Raw genomic sequence first — 13,823 nt, 5'->3', positions numbered from 1 at the left:
CTTCCTGTGGCCATAAAGGTTCAGGTTTAGGAGTTAACAGATGCTCCATAGATCTTCTGCTGAAAGTAACAAGAGTAATTTATTCATGTATTTATTTTTCATATTTATAGCCTGCCCTTATTCCCAGTTGAACCAGGCTCAGGGCGGGTAACAGCCTCTAAAATCACATAAAATTATAAAACATCAAATTAAAACCCACAATTATAACAACTATGGAACAATTGCATTCAGATAACAATGGTGGCCCCTATGGGACCGGGCAAGCAGATTAAACCCCTACAAATAACAATAGTGGGGAGATAGGGAGGCCAGCAACGACGGACAACTCATGGTTGCCCTCAGTTTTAGGCCTGGTGGAATAGTTCCATTTTGCAGGCCCTGCGGAACTCCTGACGGTCCCGCAGGGCCCTGATGTCACTAGGGAGCCTATTCCACCAAGCTGAGAACAGCTGCACACTCATTGGGCCAGGGACCACCAGTAGGTTGTTATTCATAGAGCATAAGATATTTGACCTTCCTGTTCTGTTTTCTTTAATTTAAGATTTGTACTTTGGGCATCCCTCTGATGTCTGGCTTCTTAGAATCATAGAACTAGAAGAGGCCTTACAGGCTATCTAGTCCAACCCCCTGCTCAATGCAGGATCAGCCTAGAGCATCCCTGTCAAGTGTTTATCCAGTTGCTGCTTAAAGACTGCTAGTGAGGGGGAGCTCACCGCCTCCCTAGGCAGCTGAGTCCACGGCTAAACTACTCTTACTGTAAAAAATATTTTCCTAATGTCCAATGTCCAGGCCATACCTTTCCACCTGTAATTTATACCCATTATTGTGAGCCCTGTCCTCTGCTGCGAACAGGAAGAGCTCCTTGCCCTCCTCTAAGTGGCAGCCTTTCAAATACTTCAAGAGAGCAATCATGTCCCCCCTCAACCTCCTTGTCTCCAGATTATCCCAAGTCCCTCAGCCTTTCCTCATAGGGCTTGATCTCCAGTAAATGGGATCTTTGAAGGGAACATCATCATCTTTTAATCATATTTTATTTTCCTGTTTTTCACATTCCATTTCATCTAGCCTGGGGAAGTAATTGTTTAGGACTCTCTCATTTCTCCAGCAGGCCAAGAAGGGATGACCAGAGATGAGGGGGAGAAATGTGCGCCAGAAGATTTGGAACAAGCAAGACCATGTCAGAAGTTTTTGTGGAAAGGCAAAGAGACCCCCTTCTGGCCTTGTGAGCAGGAAAATACCTCAGTGAGTTGGGAGAGTCCAGAGTTCCACCAGGAAATCCACCCAGTTGAGGAAGCGGATGAATCTGTGTCACGTGGGGAAAGTTACAAGGCCTACATTGAAACCACAGTCCAAACGGGAAATAACCCTGGTATAAAACAGCCCTCCAGCAAAGCTTACAGGAAAAGCTTGAGTCAGAACTCCAGTGTCTTGAAGAAGGCTAGCACAGGAGGAAAAACACACAAATGCTTGGTCTGTGGTAAATACTTGCTCTCCATCTCCAAACTCATAATTCACCAGCGAACCCACACAGGTGAGAAGCCCTACGAGTGCCCAGATTGTGGGAAAACATTCCAGTGCAGTTCGGTCCTTTACCGTCATCAGAGAATCCACACTGGAGAGAAGCCGCACAAATGCCCCATCTGCGGGAGGCGATTCAGTAGCAATTCAAATCTAAATCGACACCAGAGAATCCACACTGGGGAGAAACCCTATGAGTGTTCCGACTGTGGGAAGAGCTTCATCCAGAGAGTTAGCCTTGATAAGCACCATAAGATCCACACAATGGATGGAAAAACCAGAGAACATTTCAGTATGAGCCAGAGCTGAAAGTTAACTTAAATTTTTTACAGACTGTGTTTCTCTCAAGGGGCTCGAACAAGAAGATGGAAGGTATCACAGCCAATTTCACTGGGTTACTTTCACCCAAGCTATGGGCTGAAATTTGATTGTGTGTGAATATAATGTGGGGGATAATTCATTTTAAATGAATGACTTAGATAATCTCAGAGTTGGATTACTGTAACCTCACGGTTTGATTGCTGCAACACACTTCTGTGTGGGAGTGCCCTTGAAGATGATCCAGAAATAAGTGGTTTGGAATGTGGCAGTTTGATTGCTGTCAGGGACTAGCCACTGAGAACATATGTTGTCCATTTTGAAACAACTACATTGGCTGCCAGTCTGTTTCCAAATTCAATTCAAGATGCTAATTATGACCTTTAATCATAGAATAGAATCATAGAGTTGGAAGGGACCACCAAGGTCATCAAGTCCAACCCTCTGCACAATGCAGGAAATTCACAGCTACCTCCCACACACACACCCAGTGACCCCTACTCCATGCCCAGAAGATGGCCAAGATGCCCTCCCTCTCATGATCTGCCTAAGGTTATAGAATCAGCATTGCTGACAGATGGCCATCTAGCCTGTTTAAAATCTTCAGGGAAGGAGAGCTTACCACCTCCTGAGGAACCGCTGTAACTGTTAGAAAATTCTTTCTAATGTCTAGACGGAAACTCTTTTGATTTAATTTCAACCTGTTGGTTCTGGTCCAACCTTCTGGGGCAACAGAAAACAACTCGGCACCCTCCTCTATATGACAGCCCTTCTGAATGCAATACTCCTCTATATGACAGCCCTTCAAGTACTTGAAGATGGTTATCATATCCCCTCTGTCTTCTCTTCAGGCTAAACATACCCAGCTCCTTCAACCTTTCCTCATAGGACTTGGGTCTCCAGACCCCTCACCATTTTTGTTGCCCTCCTCTGGAAACGTTCCAGCTTGTCTACATCCTTCTTAAATTGTGGTGCCCAAAACTGAACACAATACTCTAGGTGAGGTCTAACCAGAGCAGAGTAAAGCGATACCATCACTTTGCGTTATCTGGACACTATACTTCTGTTGTTACAGCCCAAGATTACATTTGCCTTTATAGCTACCGCATCACACTGCTTACTCATGTTCAGTGTTTGGTCTACCTTCATGATCTGGGACACACATATTTGAAGGACCATCTCCTTCTATATGTTCCTGTGCACCAACTATGGTCATTGAGCAACCATCTGTTGGCTATTTCACCTCTTAGGGTGTCCCATCTGGCATCAACCAGAACCCAGGCCTTTTCTATCGAGGCTCTGGCTCTGTGGAATGGGCTTCCTGAAGAAGTGGGGGTGGGCTCCTTGGAGATCTCCAGGAGGCGCTACAAGGTCTGCCTGATTTATATGGCTTTTGAAGGGGTTTGAAGTGGTAGGTGTCTTAAGCGGGCAGAGATTTGGGGTTGGCTATTTTATTTTTGGTTTTCTGAAAATGTTTTTAACTATTACAGTTGCAAGGAAAGGCAGGATACAAACGTTTTAATAATATAAATAAATGCAAAAAATAAATTCAGAGCATTGTTTTTTTTTTAAAGGAAAAGGGTTCAAAGTGGCACCAGCAATGTTATCTATCCCAGAAGGCTCCCTACGACTACTGTCTGTATTGACAGGTTTGAAGTGCAGAATGGTGCATTTCTCTGTCTCTCTGTATCCCTTTTCTCTCATGTGGATGCTTAGACTTTGGGAACAGCCTGCTTGAGAGAGAACAGATATCACAGCGTCTGTTTCTTGCTGCATATTGTTGCAGTGACGCACTACCTACGCATGGTAGGAAAAATATTATGCCCCTTTCAGATTACAGGTCCAAACCAGATGTCATCCATTGTTGGCCCATTTCCGAGTAAAGTGATATAAAGAGGGGCATTTCATACAGCTCATTTCAGATGAATTGGATTGCGATGGTGCTCTATTGCTATTGCACAAATCTCGGATCGTTAAAGAAAAAGCTGGAAAAGAGCGAGCTGCGGAAACAGGCCAGAAAAAAAGCAGTCCTTTCGGAAGTGTTCCAGACTTTTTCAACAGCACGCTGCAGCAATTCAGAGGGAAAACTGAAAATGGGAGAAAGTAGTTTTCATTAAAAAAAAAGAACAGCTGAGCCCCAGGATGGCAACGGGACAGAAGTGGCTTTGTCTGAAAGGGTTTTAAAAAACCATTAGCAGCCAGGAGCACGAAACGGTTGTGTCTGCAAAGACACGAAACATCCGTTAGCAACCAGCTGCTAAAATGGATTATAAGGGCAGTTTGAAAGGAGCCTTAGTCTCTCATTTTATTTGTAAATTTTCTATACTACCTTTTTCCGTAATAACATCACTTCATTTTAATTGCTTTAAACAGAGTCTATGGAGACGCTCTTGTCTCTCAGCTAAAATATGACCCGGAGCCGACTGCGGTACAGATCATGAATTGTTAATATCAAAAATCAAGATAAAGCTGATGAAAAACATGCATCCTAGATAACCCTGAGAAACTCAGGTCAGGCAGGCAACAGCTCCCAGGGATGGTATATACTCTTTGCTCCATGAATTTTGTCTAATCATCTAAATCAGGGGTCCTCAGCTTTTTTGAGCCTGTAGGCATCTTTGGAATTCTGACACAGAGTAGTGGGCGTGGCCACAAAATGGCTGCCATAAAACTATGCCATAGGAGGCGGAGCCAGCCATAAAATGGCTTCTGCAGTCACACAGTGGAGATCTGTGTGCTGTGGCGGCGGCAGCAGCTGCTGCTAAAGCAACTTTTACAAAATCTGCACAGCCGATCAGATCTTAAATGCCTATCAGAAGGAACTTTGCTGGGCAAAAGCCCCACTTGGCTCCACCCGTTGTCTAAAAACATTTGATGAGCCCCGGGAATGAAAGTGCCCTGGCGCCACATTGGGGACCCCTGATCTAAACCACTGGCTGTTTCCACTTCTTCTGATGGAGAAGTCCTTGGTTCCAGGATCACCTGGAGCCAGGTTTGCTGGGGCCAGGCGAGAGGGTGGCGATTCTGGGCCGGGCAGGGGGCTTGTAGGGCTGCTGCCTGGTGGCCAATCAACTCTCTCTCCCCCCGGGCAAAGGGGATGGCGGTTACGACCGTTGGAAAAGGTGGGGGGGAATAGAACGGACTGGGGAGGGAAGTCCCCTCCCCGGTCCGTCTATGCAAAATAGAAAGAGAAGCCCGACAGAGCAGGCTTCAGTTCGTTGCCGGTTTTTTACATTTGGGAGAGAATGACCTGACATCACGAAAAGGGAAAGACTTAATGGAAACGGCCTGCACAACGGTCCGGAACATTGCAGCTCGGTGGCCCAGAACCCTATTATGCTGGTCTGATATGTTGGAGCGGTGATGTTGGAAGGATGCCGCCAACCCAGGGAAAGTGGATATTGTCAGACTCAAAGTCACTAACACCATTGGGCGGGTGATTGGGACACTCGGGGGTATGGTGTTCAGGCACTGGGCCATCTCATTCCGGCAACCCGCCATATTTTGGGGGGATGGGGTTAATCTGACGGAATGGGGGGTGGATTTATGGTTGTCTAGTATCCGTTATGGGCTAGGTGAATGGTTACAGCTGTAGGGATTTGGAAGCAGAGCGGATCCATGGGCTCCGCACTGCTATTTGGTGGAGTGCGCATCAGGCAGGATCTATTTTAGGAGGAAAGCGGTCTGCGAACCCCTTTCCTCTGTTGTGGGAATCCCCATAAGGGATTTAGGGGAGAGACATGGTGGTAAGGCAGGCCAGTTCTGGGGCGGCCAGGGTGGTCTCTCCCTAGGGTGGTGGAGGATTTTATCAAATGGCTCACGCCCAGGTATATGCAGTTACTGCCATCCCCAGCTATTCCAGCGGGTGGTGGAGGATTTTATCAAATGGCTCACGCCCAGGTATATGCAGTTACTGCCATCCCCAGCTATTCCAGTGGGACCACTGGAATAGGAACAACATCAGTCCGCATTGGGGTCAGCAGATGTTCCAGATCCTGCCTCAGATGCTGTGCCAAACCTTACAGCTGTTTATAGAGTTAAGAAATTAAGTTGTGGCCAGTTAACACCACAATTCGCTTCTTCTTTTGTTAAATAAAAATTTATGTTGTTTTATTGGACTTTGGTTATGGTTATTTTAAGGTTAGCCAATCCTCTCAGATAGCCTTGCACCAGTAATTCCATTGTACACCGTGTGAAGCTTTTAGGGCGATCTGTGGATATATATGGCATCTGTCTAATCCTCTTCTATACAAATGCAGTAACAAGAGTTCTGCTTGGTCAGACCAAAGGGCCGTGTAGGGCAGCATCCATCACCAGTACTAACTAATGCTGCTGCCTTTTGCATGGCATTTCTTGCAATGTATAGGGTTTCCAGCTCTGGGATGGGAAATACCTGGAACTTTTGGGGGTGGAACCTGAAGAAGGCAGGGTTTGGGGAGAGGAGGTGCTTGAATAGGGTAGAATGCCATAGAGTCCACCTTCCAAAGTGGCCATTTCCTCCAGGTGAACTGATCTCTGACACCTGGAGAACAGATGTAATTAGGGTTGCCAGGTCCCTCTTCGCCACCGGCAGGAAGTTTTAAATGGAGGAACTTCATTGCCATAGAGTCCAATTGCCAAAACGGCCATTTTGTCCAGGTGAACTGATCTCTATCGGCTGGAGATCAGTTGTAATAGCAGGAGATCTCCAGCTACTACCTGGAAGTTGGCAACCCTAGATGTAATCCCAGGCGATCTCCAGCCACCACCTGGAAGTTGGCAACCCTAGCAACGGAGGAACTGGGCGTTGGTGTGGTTGATGATTTCTGCCACCCTCAACAGGCTTCTTGCTGCCGTCGCTACAGGGTTTTAGTGGTGGCCTTGGCCATTTCCTTCCTGTCAAAGTTGCACTTAAGGCTGAGCTCGGGCCGGCACAATAGAGCTAACTTGGGCATCTTGGTCTCTCTTTTCACACTTGTCTTGCTTTAGGTGTGATGAGGCAGCATGACGGGCAAGGGTCAGAAATGTGGGTCTCTCAGAGACAAAATAGACAGTTGGTGTGCTCATCATTAGGGGCCATCTTTGTGCCACATTTGGCATATTAAAAATAAAATAAAGCCACGACGAGACCTCTCAAAGAATTTTTCCTCAGAAAAAGCGCTCTGATCAGAAGACACATCCTCCCTCAAAGGCGGCGAAGAGCGATCCGAGGGAGGAGAGCTCGCCCCGCCTCTGTCACGAGGCCGTTTGGGTGGGAAATCGCCTCACTTTGGGCCCAAGATGGAGGGTGGACAGGCACGCCAGCAGTGGGATTGCACTTGAAGACACAACGATGAACCTTTAATCCCTCCTGATTCAGATGGGGGGGGGGCGGGAAGCAGAGGTGAAGAAATAGAGAAAGATTGGGGATAATTCAGTTTTGGGCTGAACAAGACCTTGAGTCAACTCACTCAGTAGAGTAAGGCTCACAACATCCTGTCCGCTTGCCAGACAGGGCTGAACTGGGAAACAGAGAAGGTCCTACTGGAGTCTGTGGAAAGAGCTCATGATCCTGCCCACGCCAAGAGGAGGTTTCCCCTGATAGTGTAGCCTGCATCACCGCTAGGAACCACCAGAGAAAGATTTCCTTTTGTCAGTCCTAAATGTGTCACCCATCAATTTCATTGGGATCTGGCACTCTGAGAGAAGTTTCTCTGTAAGGGAAGTTTCTCTGTAAGTTTCTCTGCGTCGAGGCGACCCGCCAGCGGCCGGCGGGGAGCGGCGCCATTCCCCTGCGCCGCCTCCGTCCAAGCCGCGTCGGCGTCTGGCTTGCGGGGTCGGCCCTCGGGACCACCGTGACCTCCCCCCCCCGAGCCCAAGGTGAGCGATAGGCCCGCGGAAGGGCCTGCGACGCCCGGGACGCGGTCCGTCACAGGACAATATCATTGTTAGAAGTTCAGCAATTTCCCATTTGAGTTCTCGAAGAACTCGAGGGTGAATACAATCTGGTCCCAGTTAGTTGTTAGTTTGCAGTTTGTCTAGAATTCTAGGACATGTTACCACTGTTTGCCCTAGTTCCTCATACTCACCTCCCCCAAATCTCTGCTCAGAAAAAGGTTTTAAGAGGACAGTAGACATGTTAATGGAGGATAGGGCTATCCACGGCTACTAGTCATGATGCATACGCAGTTGAACACAGGCAGGATGGTGCTGCTGCAGTCATCTTGTTTATGGGCTCCCTAGAGGCACCTGGTTGGCCACTGTGTGAATAGACTGCTGGACTTGATGGCCCTTGGTCTGATCCAGCAGGGCTTTTCTTATGTTCTTATGATACATTCTCAAAGAACTGAATCAACCCCCTATACTTTGAATCCACTGACTGTAAGGAAGCTTCTCTAACATAGTGGGGCAAAAGTGTCTCAGAGTTATGTTCTCTGGCTGCTGAAAGTATTTAAAACACTTTTGGCCCAATAAACCCAAACCCACAATTTACCCTTTTTTTTTTTTTTTGCACGACCCTATTCACCACATGTGCAAAACAATGAACATATAGTGCTCTTGGCTCCTCATGCTTTACAAGAGCCTGTACACATGAACACACGAAGCTGCCTTGTACTGAATCAGACCGTGGGTCCATCGAAGTCAGTATTGTCTACTCAGACCAGCAGTGGCTCTCCAGGGTCTCAGGCAGAGGTCTTTCACATCACCTACTTGCCTGGTCCCTTTAACTGGAGATGCCGGGGATTGAACCTGGGCCCTTCTGAATGCCAAGCAGATGCTCTACCACTGAACCATGGCCCCTCCCCACTGTACAGTACAATGCCGATAGGCAAGGTACCTTACTGATGCTAAAATTGTCAGGAGTGCCTTTTACAGAATACACACAAATACATACTAGCAAACAGGAACAAAGCCGCAAAGAATCATGGAAATTGTAATATGATACAACTGAAAGGTAGGACAGGTCTGTGCTTCAGCTGCCATTGTAACTGAGCCCTTCGTGTGGGCACTGGTTGCCGGGGGGAGGGACTCAAGCCCCTCAGCCCCGCCCGTAGTTTACACCTATGGTATTGCCTCATAAGGTGACGAGGGGAGAAGGAGAGGGAAAAAGAGAAAAAAACTGTCCAAATGTCCCAGGAGGGGTGAAAGGAAGACCCAGAGCTAAGTCAGAAAGGAAGGTCTTGATGAGTTCAAAGTTCAGATGACCAAAGATGGACTGACTGACTCAAGGGTGGAAGTTGTCCTTGCGGTGAAAAGAAGGATTCGTGCTTTGTCTCCCAACTAACGACTGGAAAAAAGAAAATGGATTCTGGAGACCCATTCGCCTCTTTTAGGATTCAGTGCTCCTGGATCTGCCGTTCCTGGATTTTGTTTAAAGAAGCGTCCTCTTTGTTCCATGTTGGAAACTTCATTTCCAGGCATGTGAGGGCCTGATTTGGATCAGGACCATAGAAGACAAGAAACCTTAAGTCTCCCGCCACACGGTTTGCCAGATCCAGTGAGGTGTAGTGGTTAAGAGCGTTGGACTAGTTTGTGAAGGCCCCAGGTTCGAATCCCCACTCAGGCCATGGAATGCTCGCTGGGTTACCTTGGGTTAGTAACACTCTCAGCCTAACCTACCTTGCAGGGCAGTTACGAGGATAAAATGGAGGAGAGAAGAATGATATAAGCTTCTTTGGGTTCCCACTGGGGAGAAAGGAAAGGTAGAAATGAATTAAGGAAATAAATATCTGAAATGGCCTGAAGTGACTCTTTTGCAAATCCTGATTGGGCCATAACAAGTATGGAAAACAAGTTCTAAGCACATAACTCCCAGAACAAAACTAGCGCAGGACCTGGGACAGTTCTGGAAACTAGGCATTGTGTAGTGAGGGCCTTGCATGGTTTCCGGCACCAGGATGGACAGGGATCCAGGGGACAAGGGGTGGCCTTCATGGATTCCCAGATTTTGTCAATGTTAACAGTGGCAGCTGGATTCAGGTGATCTCTAAAGAGACCAGGCATCCTCATCGAGCTTTCTAGTGTCCTGGCTCTATTTCCACCAGCCTCCCAATCAGATGGGGTTGCCAGGTCCCAGTTTGTCACCAGCAGGAGGTTTTTGGGGTGGAGCCTGAGGAGGGCAGGGTTTGGTGAGGGAGGGACTCCAAGGCCATAGAGTCCAACTGCCAAAGTGGCCATTTTCTCCAGGTGAACTGATCCCTATTGGCTGGCAGAGGCGGATCTACTGTGAAGCTAATGAAGCTTAAGCTTCAGGGCCCCTAATCCCAGAGGGGCTCCCTGAAGCAACTTTTTTCAATGTGAATTTCTCAACAAAATCGATGGAGTTTTTTAGCGATTGAATCATAAGCTGAAGTTGAAGTACTTAATACTGACTTTAGAATATGCTCTAATACCCATTTCCTATGGCCTGAAAATGTCCCTGTAACTGGTCAAATTTCAAAATTTTGTCAGGGGCTTGCAGTACTTGAACCCCCAGCTGTAAGGGCTCACTGAGCTCACCAGAATCTATTCATAGCGTACATTTTGGCAGCTGGATCCTCGAATCCTTTGTTGATGCACGGCTTAATAGTTCTATGGTTTTATTCCATCACTGTATGGCCCATTTTCAAGGACTCCATCCCACCACTCTGTTCTCCACCATTTGGGCCTCAAGGTCCTTGCAAGGGCAGCAAGGCCCTTTGAAACTTGCTGGATGTTGCCCTGTTGTTGCTGGTTACAATGGGGGCCCCATAACAGTTCAAGCTTCAGGGCCCCAAAAATGTAGGTCCGCCACTGTTGGCTGGAGATCAGTTGTAATAGCGGGAAATCTCCAGCTAGTACCTGGAGGTTGGCTTTTACACTTGGAAGTATCCTATGGGAACCAGCTAACTGAATGCAGGATATATAACATTGTAAGATTGAATGAATTGGGGCTGAAGAAATTTTCTTGAAACGGCCGTCCCCCAGCCATTGCCTTTCTCTGAAGATTTGAATATTAAGAAGTACCTTGTGGACCTTTTAAAGAATTTTCCTACAACTACTGCTACAACGGAAATATTTGTTTGCACAAAGACTGCATTAGAAAAAACATTGTATATTTGTGTACATAGTTGTGTGTATGTGTGTTAAGTGCCGTCAAGTCGCTTCCGACTCATGGCGACCCTATGAATGAAAGTCCTCCAAAATGTCCTGTCTTTGACAGCCTTGCTCAGATCTTGCAAATTGAAGGCTGTGGCTTCCTTTATTGAGTCCATCCATCTCTTGTTGGGTCTTCCTCTTTTCCTGCTGCCCTCTATTTTGGTCATCACATAGTTGTATGTGTTTCTTATATGTATCACTGCACTTTGGTTGAATATATGTTTGTGTGTTCGCTCTGTACAGTTATCTCTGTGCTGAGTACCTGGAGGTTGGCAACCCTACAGTCAGACCATCTCTGGCTGGGTCTTCTAGGAGAAAATAAAAGTCCTGAAGGGAACAGGCAGGCCGGATCCTGCTTGGGGGAGGCTTCTAGGGAGGAGGGAAGAGAGCAGGGCAGCAGCTCCTTTTGCCAGAGGTAATTCAAGGCGGGTGGGGGGAGTCTGCCCCTTCCCTAAATGCCTCTGGTTTCCTCCAGCAATTCCTTCTCTGCCTCTCCAGGTTCTCCCCTCCCCCAAGCAAATGCAAAGCCCCTTTTGCAGAGAGAAAGGGGGCTGTGCACATGCGCGCGTTGAATCCCCAATGGGAGGGGGGCGACGCTTGGGCAGAGAGCTTACAATCCTAGAGAGGCCGCTTCCGGTCTTTCGTGGAGTCCACGCGTGGGAAAGCGGCCTTCCTTGTTCCGGCGCCTGGAACAGCAGGAGCTGCTCCTTCGCAGTGAGCTATGGGGGGGATCTCGAGGCAGGGAAATGTGGGGGTGGAAGGGGAGCGAGGCCAGGGGAGGGAGGGAGAGGGAGTGACCCCTCTCCCCAAACACACACGCTGAAAAGCCGGGGGGGGGGCTTTTCCGTCTGGTTATCCGTTTCCCCCCCACCTCTCTGCATAAGGCTTGGGGGTGGGGGGAAGAAGAGATGCAGCCCCTTCCTTCCCTCCCTGCATTGCAGAGGCCTTTTTTGCAAGTGATCCAGATGTGGACGGTGGGTGGGAGGCAGGAGGGGAGAGTTCTGGATGGGTCCTGGGGAGGGGGGGTGACTCAAGGAAAGGGGGGCTGGATGGGGGGGGGGAGTTGTTTCCTGCAAGGCAGAGGTGAGAGTGTTTGAATCTTTGACCGAATGGGAATAAAAACCAGTTTATTTCCTGGCTTAGATGGGGGGGGGGGAAGGTACGGTTGCCAGGTCCCTCTTCGTCCCCGGCAGGAGGTTTTTGGGGCGGGGCCTGAGGAGGGCGGGGTTGGGGAGGGGAGGGACTTCAGTGCCATAGAGTCCAATTCCAACAGGCTTTTTAATGATGTGTTGACTTGATGTAATTAGACGTCTTACTTTGCCGTCCATGTATACAAGGAAGGCACACTCCTTCGTATATTGAATGGTATGTAATTTTGCATTTTGAATGTTTACTTTTTATTGGCATTTCATATCGAATGGTGTGTTATTTAGCCATGCATTTTTCCACAGAACTTAGCACGGAAGGACTAAGAGCTTGAAAAAGTTTCATATGAAATGGAATTATACCGGATTTCCATTGCACCACATCTTGTCTCCGTTGCTTGAATTTTGCAATCTACATGCATGGACTTGAAATTATGATATGCATTGAGCACTTTTGCCTATATTTATCTTTGTGTAAAGCTTGTATGCTGTTATATTGAATTCACTTTGAACCTTTTGTAAATTTCCTGTTTGCTCAACCAAGGTTGTGCCTGTTAGTAATTACCTTTAATATACATTTTAAGAGCAATTTTGTATTGTAGTTACCTTATTTTAGGTTTACTTTTGCTGGTGCTTGCACCTTGAATTCTAAACTCCTGAGTACCACTTGCAGCCGAATTTTGACTGGTACCTGGAGGTTGGCATCCGTAGAGGGAGGACAGAATAGTCAAAGGGAGAGAGTCCATAGTCCTGGAGAGGGACATGAGTGGGGGAGGCGCATTTGCTGCTCCCTCCCTACAGAGGGAAGGTTTGAGTCTTCCGGGCTGCCGCAGGAATAGCTGGGGGGGGGGTGTCTGGTGAGCTGAAAGGGGCTTTTGGGAGGAGTAGCAATGTATGGCCAGGGTCTGCTATCCAAGACCCAAAGCATAAAGAAAGGAAGAGGGGGGGAGCAGTGAACTGGGAGAAGAGTCACCCTCCTCAAATTTTTTTTTATAAAAAAGGTTCCATGGGGGACCCAGGAAATTACAGGCCGGTTAGCTTAACATCTGGGTAAATTGATGGAAAGCATTATTAAAGTTAGAATTGTCAAGCATATAGAAGGGCATGGTCTGCTGAGCAAAACCCAACATGGCTTCTGTAAAGGTAGGTCCTGTTTCACTAACCTATTAGAGTTTTTTGAAAGCGTCAATAAGCATGTGGACAGGAATGAGCGTGTGGACATTGTGTATTTGGATTTCCAAAAAACCTTTTGACAAAGTCCCCCACCAAAGACTGCTAAGCGAACTTCATAGTCATGGGATTAGAGGACAAGTCCTCTTATGTATTGAAAGCTGGCTGAAAAATAGGAAGCAGAGAGTAGGAATCAACGGTCAGTTCTCCCAATGGCGGGATGTGAGCAGTGGGGTGCCTCAGGGATCTGTGTTGGAACTGGTGCTTTTCAACCTGTTCATCAATGACCTGCAGTTGGGGTTGAACAGTGAAGTAGCCAAGTTTGCAGATGACACCAAATTATTTAGGGTGGTTAAAACAAAATTGGACTGTGAAGAGCTTCAGAAGAAACTCTACAAACTGGAAGAATGGGCATTAAAATGGCAAATGAGATTCAATGTGAGCAAGTGTAAAGTGATGCATATTGGGGCAAAAAATCCCAACTTCCCATATACACTGATGGGATCTGTGCTGGCAGTGACAGATCAAGAAATAGATCTTGGGTTGGTAGTGGATAGCTCAATGAAGATGTCAACCCAGTGTGCGGCTGCTGTAAAA

At 47.5% G+C, this 13,823-nt stretch overlaps 1 protein-coding gene and 1 pseudogene across 1 annotated transcript in view; one reads left to right on the top strand and one right to left on the bottom strand.

The window, feature by feature from the left end:
- Positions 1 to 13,823, bottom strand: part of LOC130490550 (zinc finger protein 208-like) — a 157,849-nt gene that overhangs the window by 40,110 nt on the left and 103,916 nt on the right. The window lies entirely within an intron of this gene.
- Positions 1 to 13,823, top strand: part of LOC130491440 (zinc finger protein 135-like) — a 42,859-nt pseudogene that overhangs the window by 6,156 nt on the left and 22,880 nt on the right.

This window comes from Euleptes europaea, chromosome 1, assembly GCF_029931775.1.
Source record: "Euleptes europaea isolate rEulEur1 chromosome 1, rEulEur1.hap1, whole genome shotgun sequence".
NCBI classification, from domain to species: Eukaryota; Metazoa; Chordata; class Lepidosauria; order Squamata; family Sphaerodactylidae; genus Euleptes; species Euleptes europaea.
This window is presented reverse-complemented; position numbering and strand designations above follow the sequence as displayed.